The 17,640-nt window shown below is 49.5% G+C and overlaps 1 pseudogene; it reads right to left on the reverse strand.

Moving 5' to 3' along the window:
• Positions 1 to 652: 652 nt before the first annotated feature.
• Positions 653 to 10,698, reverse strand: LOC149345509 (uncharacterized; annotated as a pseudogene).
• Positions 10,699 to 17,640: the final 6,942 nt, after the last annotated feature.

Genomic DNA, 17,640 nt, shown 5'->3' on the forward strand with positions numbered 1-17,640 from the left:
TAACTCGATTTTGTGCTGTCCCCCTTCCGCCACTGCCGGTGTTTCATTGAACAGGTCCGCGTAACCATTGAACAATTTCGCGATATCGGCGCGCTGCTGACAGTCCAAATGTGTCAGTTTCTCCTGCTCGATGGAAAAGGGACCCGACTGTGCGGGTGTAGGGCGAGGTGTGCACTCAATCTCCTCAAAATCCGTGTCTTCGTCGAAGACGACTCCAACGTGGCTAACCCGCGCGTAGTAAGACCGAAGCGTGTTTGCATGCACAAGTGGCGCGGCTCGCACTCCGCTGTCGATCCTGTAGGAGTTTTGCCTTTCCCGCGCGGTTATGGCATATGCACCGAGCCATTTAGGAGCTAGTTTACTATCGCGGTTGGTGTCAAACACGAGAACTTGATCTCCAACGTTGAAAACTTTGTTCCGGGCCTGTCTATTGTACGTCTGCGCGTAGTTCCCTTGCCGTGCGCTTGCAGTCAACCCCGCTACTGCTGCGGCGATTTCTAGCTGTTCGCGCAGCTGCCTCAAGTATTTCGCAGGTTCTTCCCTTAGTGTGTTTGGGAGCGGCTGCTCCCCCGTCCACGTGCTCTGCAAAATGGCCAGTGGCCCCGTAGGGTTCCTGCCGTAAAGGATCCGGAATGGAGCAACCCCTGTGGTGTCATGGGGTACCTCCCTGTACGCCCACAGCACGAATGGGATGAGTATGTCCCAGTTTCTCGGGTCTTTCTCCATTACGTGGAATAGCATGTTTTTCAGGACACGGTTCCACCGTTCTACCGTCCCGTAACTCTCGGGGTGTTCTGGAGTCGAAAAACGGGGTGCGGATCCCAACCTTGACAACATTTCCCTCGTCAGCTGTGCAGTGAAGTTGGTTCCCCGGTCTGAACATACAACTTCCGGGATGCCGGTGCGGCTAAATATTGCGAGCAGGGCGTCGCATGTTGCTCTCGCGGTCAGTGAACGCAGACAAACCACTTCGGGCCACCGTGTGCACAAATCAACCAGACAAAGAGCGTACCTATGGCCCCGGTCTGAGGGTGCGTCAATCGGCCCGATAATGTCGACATTTACGACTTAAAACGGGTGGTCAGGTGTGGTGAGGGGCGTGATAGGCGCTCTGTCTTTAAGCCGCCTATCTGACCTGATCTGGCAAGCATGACACGTCTTGCACCGTTGTGCCACACCTGCCTCTGAACCGGGCCAAAAAAACTATTTAATTCTCGCCCTCGCCTTTCTTGGGCCCAAATGTCCTCCCCAGAGAGATTCGTGGGTCAGAGAAAGCACTTCTTCCCCTCTGCTGAGGGGTAGGACGAGCTGCTTGACTTTTGTGCCTGCCACGGAGTCTCGGTGGTATAAAAGACCGTTCGATACAAACATGCCCCCTTTCCCGTTTTTGCGTCCGCCCAAGCTTTCCTAAGGCTTTGATCTGACAGCTGGGCCGAACGGAACTTCTCTCGCTGCTTTGAGGACTCGTCCTCCTCGTCATGCATTGAGCACTGGTCTTTGGTCGGATACTCGTCGCTGCCTGTTTTGTGCTGCTCGCCCGACGTCGGGATCGAGTCATCGTTTGACTGTTCGTTTGCTTAGGATTGGTTCCCGTGAGCCTCGCCCGTCGTGGTCGGCTCGTGGGCCTTCTCGACCGCGGAGAAAGACACGCTGTGTCAGCCGCAACGTGGTTCTTGGTCGGGGCAAGCGTTTCGCCATGGCTGTAGGTCTGAGTTAGCAGCTCCCAGTCCACCCGCGACAACAAGCAATCTACTCCCTCTGCGAGCTTGCCCGTGAGCGCGCAGACGATATGTACGGCCTCTGGTCGCGCTACAAGTGTGGGGCGCTGCTTCAGACTGACCGTGAGGGCAACCAGCTTTGCCTCTATTGTTTCGCCAAAAGCTGACACAAGCTTAATCTTGCCGAAAGGCTCCTGGGATACGCTCGGCATGAGATTTTCTCTGACTACAGTAATCTCACTGGCGTTGTCTATAATTGCCGTTGCCGGCAGTCCAGCGCATTCGATTTCTACCTGCTGTAGCTTTGATTGCCGTACTTCTTCAGACGACCGTGGGACAATGATTTCTGCCACCAACGTCCTGCGCGGGAGGGCTGGCACTACGGTTTCAGCTGTTTCTATGCTGGCCACTGCTACCCTCTGCGTCCAAACGCGTTTATCGGTTTTCTGCGCATTCTGAGCGGCTCTTGGGCAGTTCTTTGCTCGATGACCAACTGCGCGGCACACAACACTGCATTTGTCGTTTGTTGTCGGTGCTCGGAGGTTGTGGAGGGGTCTTTTCTTTTTTCGATTGTGTGATCGTTTGTCGCACTGCAGGCCCCTTTCCCTTAGCCTGCTCGAATGTCTGCAGTATCCGTGACATCTGATTAGGTTTCACCCATTTCTCTCCCTCGCGGAGGCGCAAGTATTCTAAGCCCTCAGAGCTTAGGCTAGCTTTCATCCGATCGGCCACGACGAGCGCCACGACATCTTCCTTACTGTCTGCATCCCTCGACCGCATGTAGTAATGGAAGTAAGTCTTCACGTGAGACGCAAAGTGCCCATGTTTCCTCCTTGCGCTTTGCGGCGCGCTCGAACTGGTCTAGGTAGTCTGCGGGGGTGAGTTTCAGCTCGTTTAGTACGGCTTTCTTCACTGAGTCGTACTCACCGCACTCATCGTCCCTAAGACCACGAATTAAGTACCGCACGCGCTCGATCAGCGCTGGCATAATCAAGTGCATGCGGCTGTTCTCTGGCACATCGTACGTTGTGAATACCCTCTCCACCTCGTCGAACCACAGCGGTACCTCGGCGTCGCACGGTAACTTGAGCCCCTTAGGACCTTGGCACATTGGGATACTGGGTCGAGGCCCGTTCGCCGTTGCTCGCCAGATTCCGGTATTAAGGGAGTCTGCCTGGCACCTGTCGCCGCTATCCCAAGTTTATGCAATTCGATACGCTCTCGAGATTCGACTTCGAGTGTATGCTTTGCGAGCTCAAGCTCGAAATCTAGTTCTATGCGGCGGATCTCTACGGCATCAGACCTTTTTACTGCTTTTGCATTTCGTCGCTTTCCTGCTACCGGTTCTTTCGTCGCCGTATCTGCCGCTAACCCTGCTGACGTCACGTCCTGCTGTGACGTTTCGTTTGACGGAACGTCGTCCTCTGATTCGTTATCCTCCAATGAACTATCCTCTGCCTCTCTGTCGGCTGAGCTCGCCATCATGCTTCGCTTCCACACCATACACCTATTACACCTATTTACACTTGAGCCATAACCACCTCAAAGAGACGTAAGGCATCCCGCTCACCCGTGCTGGTGTCGGTAGTAGGTGCCGTTGATGCTCCAAGCCCGTCCTGAGATGAGGGGTCAGCGCCGCCTTGGGGTCTGTGAGCCGCGGTACCTTGTTCCCTTGGCTGGCTGGTCCCGAAGGTCGATTCCCTCTGGTCCTCCAGGGTGGCTGCTACGAGCTCGGCGTTGCCCGACGCATGAACACTGCGGGCCTGCAGGTGGTATCAGCTCGGGGCCGACGGTCGCCGAATGTCCCGTCGACTGTGCCAGAAATTTCTTGATGGTCCGTTGTGTTCTTCGGAAGGGCTCAGACCCTTCCAATCGTTGATGATTCGGCGATCAATAAGCAAGATGGCCAGGTGTAGAAGGTCAAAGGAAGGATTATATTTACAAGTGTGTACAGAGTGTGTACTGGGTTACAGAAGCAAAATCACAAATGCGCTGGAAATTAATGGGAAATTCTCACAAAGAGAAAACTCTCTACCTGACCTTACTTATCGACCGGAGGGTTCCGGTTAAAGCCTAGGTGCTTGTAGAAGCACGTGCCAAGCACGGAGTCCTTCCCGAGACTACACAAGTCTAGGGCTCATCTAGGACTTCTGTCCAGTGGTTTTGCATGCATTTTTATATGCTTTACAAACAAAGGACTTCGGGCGGTCAAGTTTCAAGGCCCGCCCTAGACTTCCCTAACCAATGAAAGTGTAACATACAGTAACCACTGCCCTGGAAGGTTGGGCACAACCTCGAACCCGGGGCTTGGCAGAACGAAAAACAGAAACATATAAAAAGAACATTCAGGAGACCCTCTCCACGCGGGACTCCTCACACTATCCGCACTCTCTCTCCTTTCCACTCTCGCCGCCGCACCCACGTGTCGCTTTTCCAGGGATGACGAGTTCTAGGTGAACAACAGGGCGAGTCACTTGCATGAATCATCTTGGGAGTGACTCGTGCCAAAGGCAGGAAACGAGCTCTGTGATGATTTAGTGCTGGCAGTAATGCCAGCAAACAAAAGGGTCCTTCGCGGAACTCAAGTCTCGCAAGTTTCCGCGGAATGGTACAGGAATCTGCTAGCATGCTTTCTTGGTGCCCCGGTGGTACCGGTGGACACCCGCGGTCGGCAATGCTAGCAGTCGGCAGGCATGGCGACGCTGCTAAGCGTGCAGTCACTTCCTGGTTTTTGTGTGTGTTTGCAGGGGACACGTGGGTGCGGAGCACGTGCCTTTACAGAGAAATCCCAACGTAGACCGGAGGCGCGCAGCGGCCTCAAGCTAAAGAAAGATGGGGGCGTCAATGAAGTGCGGCCTTACAGACCTACAGAAACTGCAGAAGGCGGACATGTTGCTGTTGTGTTAGGAATTCGGAATTGAGACAAGGGGTTTGGCACGAATTCCAGTGTTTTTTATTCTTGTATTCTGTATTCCAGTGTTTTTTATTCTTGTACCATAAGCATGCAATAAACAAACCTTGAAACCTTGAAAACCCGTGATAATTCAGGCAATTACTGATTTGGGGGCAGATGATGAGGAGCTCATGAAGCATGGAGCATCATCGAACGAAAAAAGGAGGAGCAGCTAAAACAGCCGAAAGAGCAGCTCAGACAGCGAAAAGAGCAGGAAAAAGAGCAGCTCAGACAGGACAAAGAGCGGGAAAAAGAGGAAGAGAGGCGTGAGCGTGAACGTGTAAATGAAGCAAAACTGCAGGATCTAAAGGTTGAGCTTCATAAGTTAGAAATGGAGTTGAGTATAAGGTCGGGCGGTTGTCCGCAGCAAGTGGTACCTCTTCTAAACAAGGAGGCAGGCGTGACGTGTGAAACGAGTCTGCAGCGGGAGATTGAGCTCCGTAAGTTAGGAATGGAGTTGAGCAAGAGGTCGGGGAGTTGTCTTGAGCAAGTGGTACCTCTTCTCAACAAGGAGGCTGGCGAGACGTGTGAAACGATTCCGCAGCAAAGCCTCCGCGTGGACAAAGAACAGGAAAGGCGAAAACTTCGCGAGGTAAAAGAAAGAGAATGGAAGGAGAAGTGTAGTGAGAGACGGGCTGAGCTAGATAAACTGCGCGGACAAGAGCTGCAGGAGCGTAGGCGTAAAGTTCAGTTCCTGTAAAGGGAAAGAGCGAGAGCTCGATTGAGAGTTTTTCGAAGAGGCGAATGTTTCAAAACTTTCATCGCAAATTTAGAGCAGATTTGAGCAGAGGAAGATCTAGACCAAGGATACTGGTCAGCGATGTTGGCCAACCTCCCATAAGAGGTTAACGAGGTATTAGGGCGTCTGTCTGACGAGGAGTTAAACAACTATGTGACAGCGAAAAGCGCTCTTTACAGATATTTCGGCATCCGTGTAGAGGCGAATCACAAAGTTCGAAGTCATGGCAGTGGGCAGCGCTCCCATTTGAGTGTCCGCGACCATCCTAGGAACCCCGCTTGGTCAGCTAGGGACACGTAAAATACTCAGGAGAGTAAGGAAAGGGCAGGTTTGAGCCCAAAGAGAAATGCCAGCTCGGCAGCTGCAGGGGCAGTATCTGTCGATTTGGAAGCGGAGAAAAGGAGTTGCAGCACTGCCAGCCGTTATAAAGAGACGGGGGATAGTTTGGTGGAAGGTGCAGGCATTAAGGAAGGTAGCTAGAAGAAGGCCCTGGGAGAGATGCCGCTACGGCAATAGAGGCAGAAAGAGTGTAGGGAGTTGGAATGCCACCGTACCGAAAGGCAGCTTTCCGAGAAAGAGCGTCACGGAGAGTTATCGGATAGAAGCGCTGAGACGCCAAGTCAGAGCGCAGAGCTAGCTGAAAGGGGCGATGCTACTCGGATTGTGGCGGTGACCGAGAACATTTATAGCGCTGCTCCAAACTGCCGACTTCAGGACAGCGAAGCATTAAGCTCTGCAGAAAGTGGAAAGCAGACAGGTTGTTTTGAGTTTCCGACGGGCAGTGGCCGACGTATAGAACCCCTTTACAGTTCGACAGCAAGCGCAGAATGCGGCTCAGTGCTGCATCAAAGCAAAGAGCAGCAAAGCGAAAGTCAAATCAGAGCGGCTAGTGACAGACCGCAGGAAAATGAGTTGTCATGCTCGGAGGAAATAGAAGCGAACAATTCGACAGTTGAGCCGGCGTCTAGCACTGTGAGCAAAGCGGAAGTAGCGTCGCTACGCAATAAAAACCGTGAACGCGACAAGCATTTGAGAAATGCCAGGACAGGTGTTGATGCTGATGCAAATGCCGGCAGATTAACACGGGACGGCACCACGAAAGCGAATGACCGAAAAGGAAAATCAGAGATATTTTCCCGAAGGCGGATGCGCGCAATGAAAGCGAAGTTGACTGCCCCTGCGGGGCGAAAGCGCCCTCCTCCTTTGAGGGTACACAGACGGCATTGCCCTTCGAGAGGTGACGCATGCGACGTGCTAGGGAGAATAGTGCGCGACCGCCACACAAAGGGGCGCTGCAGAGAGCGCGTGAGTTGGAGGTGGGGAAGAGACAGGGGATAGTTTGGTGGAAGGTGCAGGCATTACGGAAGGTAGTGAGAAGGCCGGCTCTAGCCCTGGGAGAGATGCCGCTACGGAGAGTCGGAAGGGGACGCGACAAGCAGGGACAAAAAAATGGAGAAGGCGCCCCTTCCGCAGTAGGTCGCGCGGAGGCGGAACTAATCAACCCGGAAGTTATTTTAAAGCATCGGTTGGTAGACTGGCCGTCCGAACACGACCGCGCTGGGCGCGGCTGAAGAATGTCAAGTTCAGTGAATAAGTGTTTGTCTTTTTTTTTGTTGCATTGACTCAACTGTAAAAAAGGAGACAGGGGTGAAGGCAAACGAGTTCCCAGCTTTAGCGGTAGAGCTGAGTGGTTTTTGTAAAGTTCGTGATTTTGCTCAGTTGTGCAGCTTTTGAAGATGTTTGAACTTTATAAAGTACGTGCAAGAAGGGCACATTGCTTGAAAATGAGGACGCGCTTAGCTGTTCTTTCAAAGCGGTCCGGGATGCTCTTCATGAACCAAAATTGCTACTCAGTTTTTTTCGTGCGTTTTTGAGTGAATGCGTATCGTAGCAGATTCAGTTTTTTCAGCTTGCGTGGGTCCTGAGAAGTGTCAATGTGAGCTATTCTCAACAGCTATACTAACCAGATTATAGCACCCTCTTTTGAACTGGTTTACTCGCAGGAGAGTTGAGTGCTTGCTCGGACATGTGGTTGAAGTTTCAGAGACGCTTCAAAAAATTTGGCCTACGTAATAGAAGACAAGGTTGCCAACGGCAGAGGGCTTCTGGCATACGTCTGCGAGCAATTAGCCCAAGTCGTCTCTTCGTGCAGCAGCGGTGACTGCTACCCGCCGAGACTCGTCTGGCGGGGGAGGCAGCTGTTACGACCCAGCTAGAGACCCGCGATGATAACGGTGGCGGATTCAACAGGGGAAATTTCAAAAGGTCGTTTGACACCAAGATGACCCCACCAAAAAGAATGACTAGCTGGGAAATGGTCGATGGAGCTCTTCCCACGCTGGGCTCGGTGCGAACGACCTTCCCATCTAGAAGCGACCGACGATGGACCGACGACAAGGGAAGAAAGAATTCACCTCGTCTGAGAGGAACCGGAACGATTCAGAGGTAGCCAGCGCAGCTGCGGCCGCGGCGCCATCATGCCACACCTGGTTTCGATGGACACGTGCTGCTAGCAGTAGTGTTGCACCGCAGTGCGAAAGAGCTACAGACTTACGTTGCCTACTCGCCAGTTCCCACGCGCGGACTCTGCAACAGGTGCCTCCGTTTGCTGTGTTGTGTTGTGCCGACCTGTGCGTCGTGTTGAAATGCCACCTGGTGAAGGGGTGGAGCCTTAGGCTATTTAACCAGCGCCCTAAGTGAGAACGAACGCTCTGGGCCTTGGGTAATAGGCCATCCAGTGGCTCTGGGCCTTGGGTAACAGGCTCATCCAGTCGCTCGACGCCTTGAACTCTTAATTTTTGTTTCTTTGCTCTTTTCTTCATTATGTAAATAAGTGTCTTAAAAAGTGCCATTAAAGCTGCTTGTTTTTGTATCCCCAACCTTCGAAGCTTCATACGGTTCCTCATCTTGTACGAGCCCCCAAGGATGCTCCTACACGCCCTGTGATAGCGCACAGATCGGATGTGTCGTCCCCGTTTTCGCTGCCCGTCTCAGCATAGGCACCATCTGTTTGTATCAGGTGTTTGCCGTTGCGCTGCAGAAGTTGCCCATCTTCAGTTACCAGCTTATGGTTCTTGGAGCTTGCGTGCCTCTTACCCTCGCTTTCCGGGACCACGTTCTCGTTCCTCACCGCCGTACTATGTCCCCTCGAGAAAGCCTCGACAAACGTTCTCCTTGTGCGTGCTGGCAAAGCTTCTTCACCTCGGCGCAGGGTACTTCATGGAAGTCGGGAAGATTGGCTCGCATGCGCCTCCCTTACAACAGTTCACCAGGGGATCGCCCGTCCTCGAGTGGAGCTGAGCGATAAGCCAGCAGTCCTTGCCAGAAGTTGTCCTCGGGCTCCTGGTTTTTTTTTTTGCGTTTGACGACCTGTACACTTTTTTCCACCAACCATAGTTTCATAGTTTCGTGCAAACATGGCGAAGTCATAACTCAAAAACTGAGGTCTACTCTTAGTCTGAAAAACCGCGAAAAGCACTCGATGGCTATTAGACTGTAGGTCGAAAACAAACCCCGTCGCGGAGGGGTCCCAGTTAGCTGACCCCCAGTTTAAGTTCTCCTGTCTCCGGCGGTCGGAGCCCATTGCGTTTGATGGGTGGTCGGGCGTCCCGTGAGCGGGGCCGCACCATTGGGCAGTCTCGATGCTCACCCTGTCCTGACCATGCTGGCCAAAATGTAGATAAATGCAGGATCAGATCAAACTCGCTATCCCCATTCCCGCTCTAAATCCCATCACCCATTTCGTGACAACCAGTTACCCCATCCATTTTCCCATCCTTTTCGCTACTTTCCAGGGGACATCAGGGGAGTCAAGGAAAAAAGGAAATGCAAGGACAAAAAACGGAGAACACTGGTGAGGGCGGTGCAGGGAGGTCTGTGGGCAGGGTCCCGTGTCTGGGAATAGTTCTGAGCGCGGAGAATCGCCGGCAGCACTGCTGACAGCAGTCGACCAAGAATAAATAAGAGAAAGTGAAACTCAATAAAAAAACATCATCAATGGGAAACGACTTGACAGCGGGCCGCACAAGCGAAACATATAGCAAAAAGCTTGAAATCCTAAATAAGTGCACAGTTGCATCCCGAACAGTTCTCAGTGCTCTGGAGGAGACGAAGCATCGACGCCTACAGCTCAGGGGAGACGCAAGAACGATCTAACTTTGGCAAATACTGCCTCAAAATTCTGTTCCTATGGGGAAACACCGATAAAAAGGTTACAAATGACTAGGCAAGGAATATACACCAGTCTTTCACACGCGAGCATTGTCCCCTAAAAAATTGTATAACGAATAATAAAGCGTAAGCACTAATCAGCAGAGTACCAACACCGAGCAGAATCGTCCCTTGTCTGTTGGCAGCTGGCCTAGCGCGAGTGCTCCGTCCCGCGGCACTGCTCGCTCATCGTCGTGTCCTACGTAGTAAAAATTCGTTGTATTCTAATGCAGTAAACATTGTCTGCTATTTTATTTACCACGGCACCTCCGGGCCCGCTCCCCCGGCTATGGGTCGCTACAGTGGCGCCCCCCCTTTTTTCTCCTTTTTCCCACCTACGGGTGGTAAAATTATCATTGCCCGCGAACCTTTTGTCTTCAAACTGGATTAAGCCTTTTGTACGTATGTGATGCAGGCAGGGGCTTATTATTTTTCCTTCTTTTACGGTTGCCCTAACCTAATGTATGTCCCTAATGTATGACCGTGCAAACTTCTAACGGGACGCCATATATTGCGAAGATAGCGCCTAGTGCAGCTATTATGGTCCTTGAGGTAGTGTACTGGAGTTGCTGGACCTCTGGAAAGTTCGAGAAGGCATCATAAGCGACCAGGTAGGAATCTCCAGGAAATAAAAATATGTCCATTTAATCCCTCTACCACGGGCATCTAGGAACTAACCGCACCAGTGGAGATTCTTCTGCTTGCGCATGGACAAATTTTTTACATGTTCAACAGCTTGCATGGAGCGCTACGATTTCACCGTTAACGCCTGACCGAAAAAGGCGGCGTGCCCTCTCTTTGTACTTTTGAACACCGGGATGTCCCGCAAGAATTGCTAGAAAAAATCTTTCGCATGCTCTGAGGTACAATTACTTTCGAGCGTTTAAAATGTATCCAATTCACAACAGATCTTGCGCAAAAGGCTTGAGTTCACTCTCAATAGGTTGGCTCCTTGACAAACGTTCCACCACTACCTGCGGGTAGTCGTCGCGCGCAGCTTCTGTCCGCAATTCGTGCTCTGTCGTTAGCGTCACAATGTAGCCTAGGGACTGCACTGCGTGGATTTCCACCTCGTCCATGTTTGTGTCTTGTCTGCTGCAGTCATCAGCCGTCGATCGTGATAACTAGGGCCCGGAAATTTAGGCATTTGCCTAAACATGCCTATAAATGCCTAAACGGGGGATTTTTGCACTTGCATGCATTTTTCTCGTTTTTTAGGAAATACTACCTATTTAACAGCACTTGTTGCCTATAAATGCCTAAATCCGGCACTTCGGTCCTCGGTTCCGTTTTTTTAATTTTTGGACATCTGTTTGAGTGTGGTGAAAGGCGCGCGCCGATGCACGCACAAAAAGCGCGGGTCTCGCCAAATGTTTTTCTCGAATTGTAACTTGAACGTATGTTTATCTCGAAATGTAGCAAGAGGCGAGCTTGGAAAGGGACCTGACATACATTAGTGCAATCTTCTCTACATTGAAGGAAAGGATGACAAAGTTGGAAAAGGCTGGACTCTCAACAGAGGAATTGTTGAAGGTAGTGGCAGCAGTACCGCAGCACTTCGGGGACTGGGCGCTACTGCTTCAACGAAGATGCAACAATTGGTAGAAAAAAAAATACGTGCCTAGAAACAATTTCCCAAATCAGAGACTTTCTATGCGGAGACGATACGACCACATCATCTGAAGGCTTAGCCTTTATCAACTCTCAAATTTTAGGTTCGTGCCACTAAGTTCATGTGATGTCAAAAGAAGCAAGAATTACAAAGCTATGCTTAGCAAAAACCGAATGAGCTCCAAGTTCGAAAACCTGAGAATGCGCTTTATTGCTTCAGTTGAGGACTGCGTATGCTCCGTGCTTGACTTAAAAATCTTGTACTAATGAGTAAAGAGTATTATGCAAAACGCCTATTTTTGCTTTATAGCGCCTATTTCAATATTTTTTAGGGCCTAGATGCCTGCCTATTTCGCGGTTTTTTAGTGCCTAAATTTCCGGGCCCTAGTGATAACATATCCGCCAGAACCAGGTTCCTTCCTGGAATGTAGTGCCAAACAATGTCATACTTAAACAGACGAAGAAAAAAACCTTTGCAGTCTGGGCGGCGAGCCATCAACTTCTTTTTCCCGTATCGACAAGAGTGGCTTGTGTTGAGTTTCTATGAGTAGGTTTCGCCCCTAGACGAACTGATGAAATTCGGAGAGTTTCAAATTGGGCTAGTTGGTGGTTGTTATTCTCGTGCATTGTTGCGCTTACGAAGGAACTGGGACACAATCAGGGACGACACAGATGGGACGACACAGATGGGACAGGGACGCACTTTGATGAAATTCTTCGCATCATAAGCAAATGCCAAAGACCTACTTTTCAATATGAGCATATCTCTACTTTCCCTATGTTAGAACGCGTGATGCGTATGCGACGAGTCACCATTCATCGCTGTGACGTTGCAGCAGAGCTGCTCCTATAGCGTCCCATGAAGCGTTGCACGAAATATTAAGGCGCAAGCATTTAATGCGTCATCGTTGTAAGCAGGTGTTGTCGACAGAAATGTCACGCTTTTCAATTGGTCGAAATGGTCGCGACGGCAGAGTGCGCGAATTTCGAACGGAGCAAATTGTACTTTGGCTATTAACCATGCAAACCAATTAAAGGAATAGTATAGTGATGATCTAAATAAGTGGGATTGAGTTTAGTTTATTACTTAATTACCCGACTAGCCTAATTAACCTTCCTAGTCAGACCAGACATAAAAAAAAACCGTGTTGAAAATTGGTCGAGTTGGGGAATCCAGCCATGGTTTTTGGAGAGCGAAACGAGCACGCTAACCACTCCGCTATGTCAGTTCGATGGTTTGGAATGAAAAAAGGCGTGTCTTGTGAATACGGTGTCTTCGTTCACTCCCATCTTCCTCCCTTACCGTTACTGCGAGGTCCAGGTGTTCACCGACATATGCGACACAGATACGTTTCCTTCCCTCAAAAACCAATTTTTCCGACGATCAAGGTGTAGAGCCGAGCGGACGAAGGCGTTCTGTGGACTCTCTGGCAGCGTTTCAAGACGCTTTCGCGATCCACTCTTACAGGCGAAGCTTAACATCTTAACCACACATCAGGGACACAAGCAGCAACACCGCGCTTAAGGCTTTCGCCTCACCGCACTTTAGGTCAGGAAAGTGCCCCCCTGAATTTTTCTTTTCCTTTTGAGGATCAAAGATAGCAAGCACGGCAGTTGTGGCCAAATCTTTTGTTGCGCTCTTCCATTCCCTAGTGTGGTCTTCAGCCCACTGAAAATCTGAGCGACACTTGATAAGTTCCCTCAAAAACACTGTTCCTTCAGACAGACGCGGCACAAATTTTACGAAACAGTTTAGTACTCCCAGCATGCGTTGAACATCCGGCTTGCTTGTTGGTTCCGGCATTTCAATCATGCTTTTAACGAGCCGTTGGTTCGGGCATATACCATTTGAGGTTATTATCTTCTCCTTCTCTAGAATAAATCCTTGGCTACTGGCGATGTACCGAGTGAATGGAAACTTGCGAAAGTAATTCCAATTCATAAAACTGGCGACGTTAATAACCCTGCAAAGTACCACCCGATTTCCCTTACCTGTACAGTATGGAAAATCCTGGAGCATATTGTACTTAAACACATTGTAACCTATTGTGAAGAGAGTGAATTACTGAAGAACAGCCAGCATGGCTTCAGAAAGGGTCTGTCCACAACAACGCAGCTATTGGAAGCCATACATGACTTCGCATCGACAACTGACGTGCGCGGGCAAATCGATATGCTTTTCTTCGACTTTTCAAAGGCTTTTGATCGCGCGTTCGCGCGTCCCATCCCAAACTCATCTACAAAATCAAAAACGTTCTCGGTGCTAATACGACTACTGACTGGATAGCAGTATATCTTTCTGACCGCAAACAAATTGGTCAGTTTGAAGGATGTTCATCCGAGTGCCTAAAAGCAACTTGAGGGGTTCCGCAAGGCACAGTATTAGCGCCGATCTTATTCCTAACAGATATAAATGATATAACAAGTGGTATTGACGCTGCTGTTCGCATGTTTGCGGATGATTGCATATTATATAAAAAATTAACAGCAAAGAAGACCAGATGAAATTAAACGCCAATCTGGAAGTAATATAAAAGTGGTGCCATTAATTACAGATGACACTAAATCTAGAAAAAAACAGTTGTGATGACTTTGTCAAGGAAAAACAGAACACTCACTTTTCCGTTCAAAATTGGAGATAACATTGTAAAATTTGTCGATCAATATAAGTACCTTGGCATAATCATATCTTCAGACTTAAAATGGGACAAGCATATAGCATACGTAACATCCAAAGCATTTTCCGCTCTTTGCTCATTAAGGCACTCCATCAATTTCGCCTCACCCGATACAAAATTCCTTGCTTATACGTCCCTCGTGCGACCAATTTTAGAATATAGTATCATATGCTAGTTCCCAAACAAAAATAACTTAATTACCAAATTAGAAAACATACAACGCAAGGCAAGGCAAGGCTGGTCTCAGCACTATTAATAGTCGCGCCAAGCATACACGCCTCAAATATATCTTCTCTTGTCTGGAGCCTTTAAAATCAACAGTGAGAGTTACATCGCCCGCTCAGCTCACCGCAGCAATAGAACACAGCACTCCAAGCATTTAATCGAATACCGGGCACACAGGAGCTCTTTTAAGTATTCATTTTTCCCCCGAGCAGTCCGTGAATGAAATGCCTTACCTGATGGCGTGGTCAAGTGCCCCTCCATGCAAAGTTTTCTTTTGAGCTATCAACTTTACCCTGACTGCAGAATGTTCTAGATTTGTTACTTTTGCCCTCCTGCAAATCTTTTGTGACTTATGATCCCTCACTCTAGTTTTGTTCCTTTTGTTCTACTGTACCAACTAGAACTGTATAACAATTAGTTTAGTGTACTTTGTCTTACTGTCGTTTTCACTCGTCTTCTCTAATATGCCTCAATCCTGCAACTGCCTCGGCATGAGGCTAGCAGTATATACCAAATAAAAAAAATAAAATTATGTCACCAAGCAACTTGAGAGCTGTAGGTTCGGCAATATACTGTTTGAGGTTATTTTGTCACCAAGAAGCGTGAATTTTGTCACACCGAACTTGCACTTTTGTGCATTAAAAGTTAAGCCAGCTTTTTCAGCTGCCTTCAGGACAGCTACTAGGCGCTTGTGCTCCCGTGGCATTGAACGCCACACGAAAATGTCATCCATGTACAATAGTACGCCCGGTAGCTCGTCTAGAACATGGGTCATTGTTTGTTGAAACACTTCTGGTGCAGACGATATTCGAAACGGTCGACTCAAAAAACCGTACCTACCAAAAGGCGGCGAGAAAGTACATATCTGCGAGATTTGCTTATCCAAAGCTATCTGGTGGTAGCCAGATCTAGCATCCAGGCAGCTGAAGTACCTAGGGCCCGCTAACTTAGCTTCCAAGTTTTCGGGCTTGGGTGGGGGGGGGGGGATGCTGCCTTTTAACCTGCTGATTGATATTCCTAGTTGTAAAATAAAACATACACTAGCCAAAAGATGGTTTATAAAAAAAAACGACGTTTCGGGACCCGTACCGGTCCCTTGTTCACAATGAATGATGGACGGAATGAGCCGCTTCTTATATGCGCACTTGACAACGCAGTGAGTGGGCGTAGTTATCCAGGAGATTACCCTTCGTCCTGTTAATGACATGATGCGTGGTCTGTATATAAAAAGATTCTAAAAGCAGTCGTGACGATGTGGGTTTCATGGTATCTAATATTGTGGCGTTCTCCCAGTCAATGGTGTGGTTCTTTTCTTGAGCATGCTCTGCCAGCGGGTTCGATGAGGTGCGACATTTGTTGACGTCGTTCTTGTGTTCTCTTAATCTTCTTCTGAGATCGCCTGATTCGCCAATGTATGATGCATCGCAGTTTTTGCAGGGGATTTTGTACCACACTCCGGGGAAACGTGGGCGCTCCAGACGGTCTTTCACGCGACAGAGCTGTTGTTTCAGCTTTCTGGACGGCACGTGCGCGATGCGCACGTCGTATTTTGAAAATATCCGTGCCAGAGCCTCACTTGTCCCCCGGGCGTAAGGAATGCTCGCGCGCTTCTGTTGTCCGATGAGTCGGGGTTCGGCAGGTTGCAGAGAGCGGCGTTGTTCGTTGTGCAGCAGTTGTCGAAGATAGCCATTCCTCTCGAGGTCGACGCGGACTTTATTCTGCTCGGAACAGCGCAGACCGGGACTGGAGCAAAAGCGAGTTGCACGGTTGTATAGAGCTGACGCGACGGAACGTTTGTGGTCAATGGGGTGGGCGGACTGAAAATCCAAGTACTTCCCTGTGTGTGTGGGTTTCCGGAAAACAGTAGCGGCAAGACCATCGGCAGTGCGGAGAACAAGGACATCAAGAAAAGCAATCCTTTCGGAAACTTCTTCTTCCATTGTGAATTGAATTTTCGGTTGAAAAGAATTTAGGTGGTCCAGAAACGGTTTGGCGTCCTTGCGGAGAATTATACAGAAACAATCGTCCACATACCGCAAGAAGAGCTTCGGACGAGTATGGAACGATTGCAGGGCCGAATCTTCAATTGACTCCAGAGCGAGCAGTGTTTGGATTCCTAGGATCCAAACACACTCATAGATGTCATCTTTGTTCTTCGCAAGTACCAGTCGGCTTACCCAGTCAGTTTGTGCCAAGGGAGCACGACGAGCTGTCTGGACAACAGGTACTGCTCCAGGTTTCAGGACCACGTGAGAGGGCTTCTTCAGGCACACACGTCCCTCAAAGACATCTCTGAAATCCTTCAGAGCACCATATACAGAAGCCGCGTTCACAGCAACCACAGTACGGTGTACCAGTCGAAGGACTCACTGGTTTCTAGTACCAATATGGGCTGGCGACCATTTTTTTTAAAATGAAGAAATTCACCGCAGTCTCGGGATTTCCAATACGCACGACTTCCGACACTGCCCCAAAGCACATTATGACACCTCCGTTATACTCCCGCAACACTGTGCTTGTCAGTTTTAGATCATCAGATGGTAGTTTCTGATAAATTGAAAACGGCTAAAGGCTGGCTTGTAATCCTGTGTCTATCTTGAAGGAAATTCCCTGGCCGTTAACGTGACCTTTTAGAATCCACTCATTGTTTTTTCCCTCTTTACTGCAGACACCTAGGACATCAAATTCGCTTTTTTGAAGTTTGTTGACTTCACTCACATCTCTCGACATCCTACAGCATATAGGAAATTGATTGGCACCTTCGCACATATAGCATATTATTTCTAAATGCTGGGCATGGCTTCGGTCTGTGCTCGCGGTTACACCGCCTGCACTGCAGTTGTTTGTTCCCCGCCAACCTTTCTGCCGCGTGTGCGCCTTGAAATGTCATCGACGCAGTCGTCTGCCTTGCGCCGCACCTCATTTTGTTTTGCGTCTTACTCTGCAATTTTTCGCATATCTTCCGCCTTCAGTAACGTTAGCTCTTTCTCACGAAGCATGTTCTCCAGTAGCTTAGCGTTGTGGGTACCAAATACAATTTGGTCCCTTACCAGTAAGTCTTGGGATGCTCCAAAGTTGCACTGCGAGGCTTGGTTCTTTAAGTCACGTATAAATTTTTCGAACGGCTCTCCTTCCGCTTGGGTTCTCGCGCAAAACAGGTATTTTTCATGCATTTCGTTGGTCACCTCTGTGCAGTAGGCGGCGAACTTTTGTATAAAGGTCTTGTAGTCATCCTTGCTCTCGTTCGGATCGAACTTGAACTTGTTGCGTACATCGAGCGCCCCGTCACCCGCTATGCTCAGCAGGAGTGCAGCTTTCGAAGCCTCACTTTTCGAATCCTCATCTCGGCTTTTGAGCCGAGTCAGACATAGAGATATGAGAGAGGCTGAGACGGTGTGGGTACAGGCGCACTCCAGAAGCACAGGAAACGAGGCGGCTCACGCGCAAGCACGAGGTTTCGTCTACCGAGCAGCTGAGCGGCCTGTTCCGTGAGGGCTCACGAGAGAT

Source organism: Amblyomma mixtum, chromosome 4 (assembly GCF_055824585.1).
Source record: "Amblyomma mixtum isolate Tamu chromosome 4, ASM5582458v1, whole genome shotgun sequence".
NCBI lineage: Eukaryota > Metazoa > Arthropoda > Arachnida > Ixodida > Ixodidae > Amblyomma > Amblyomma mixtum.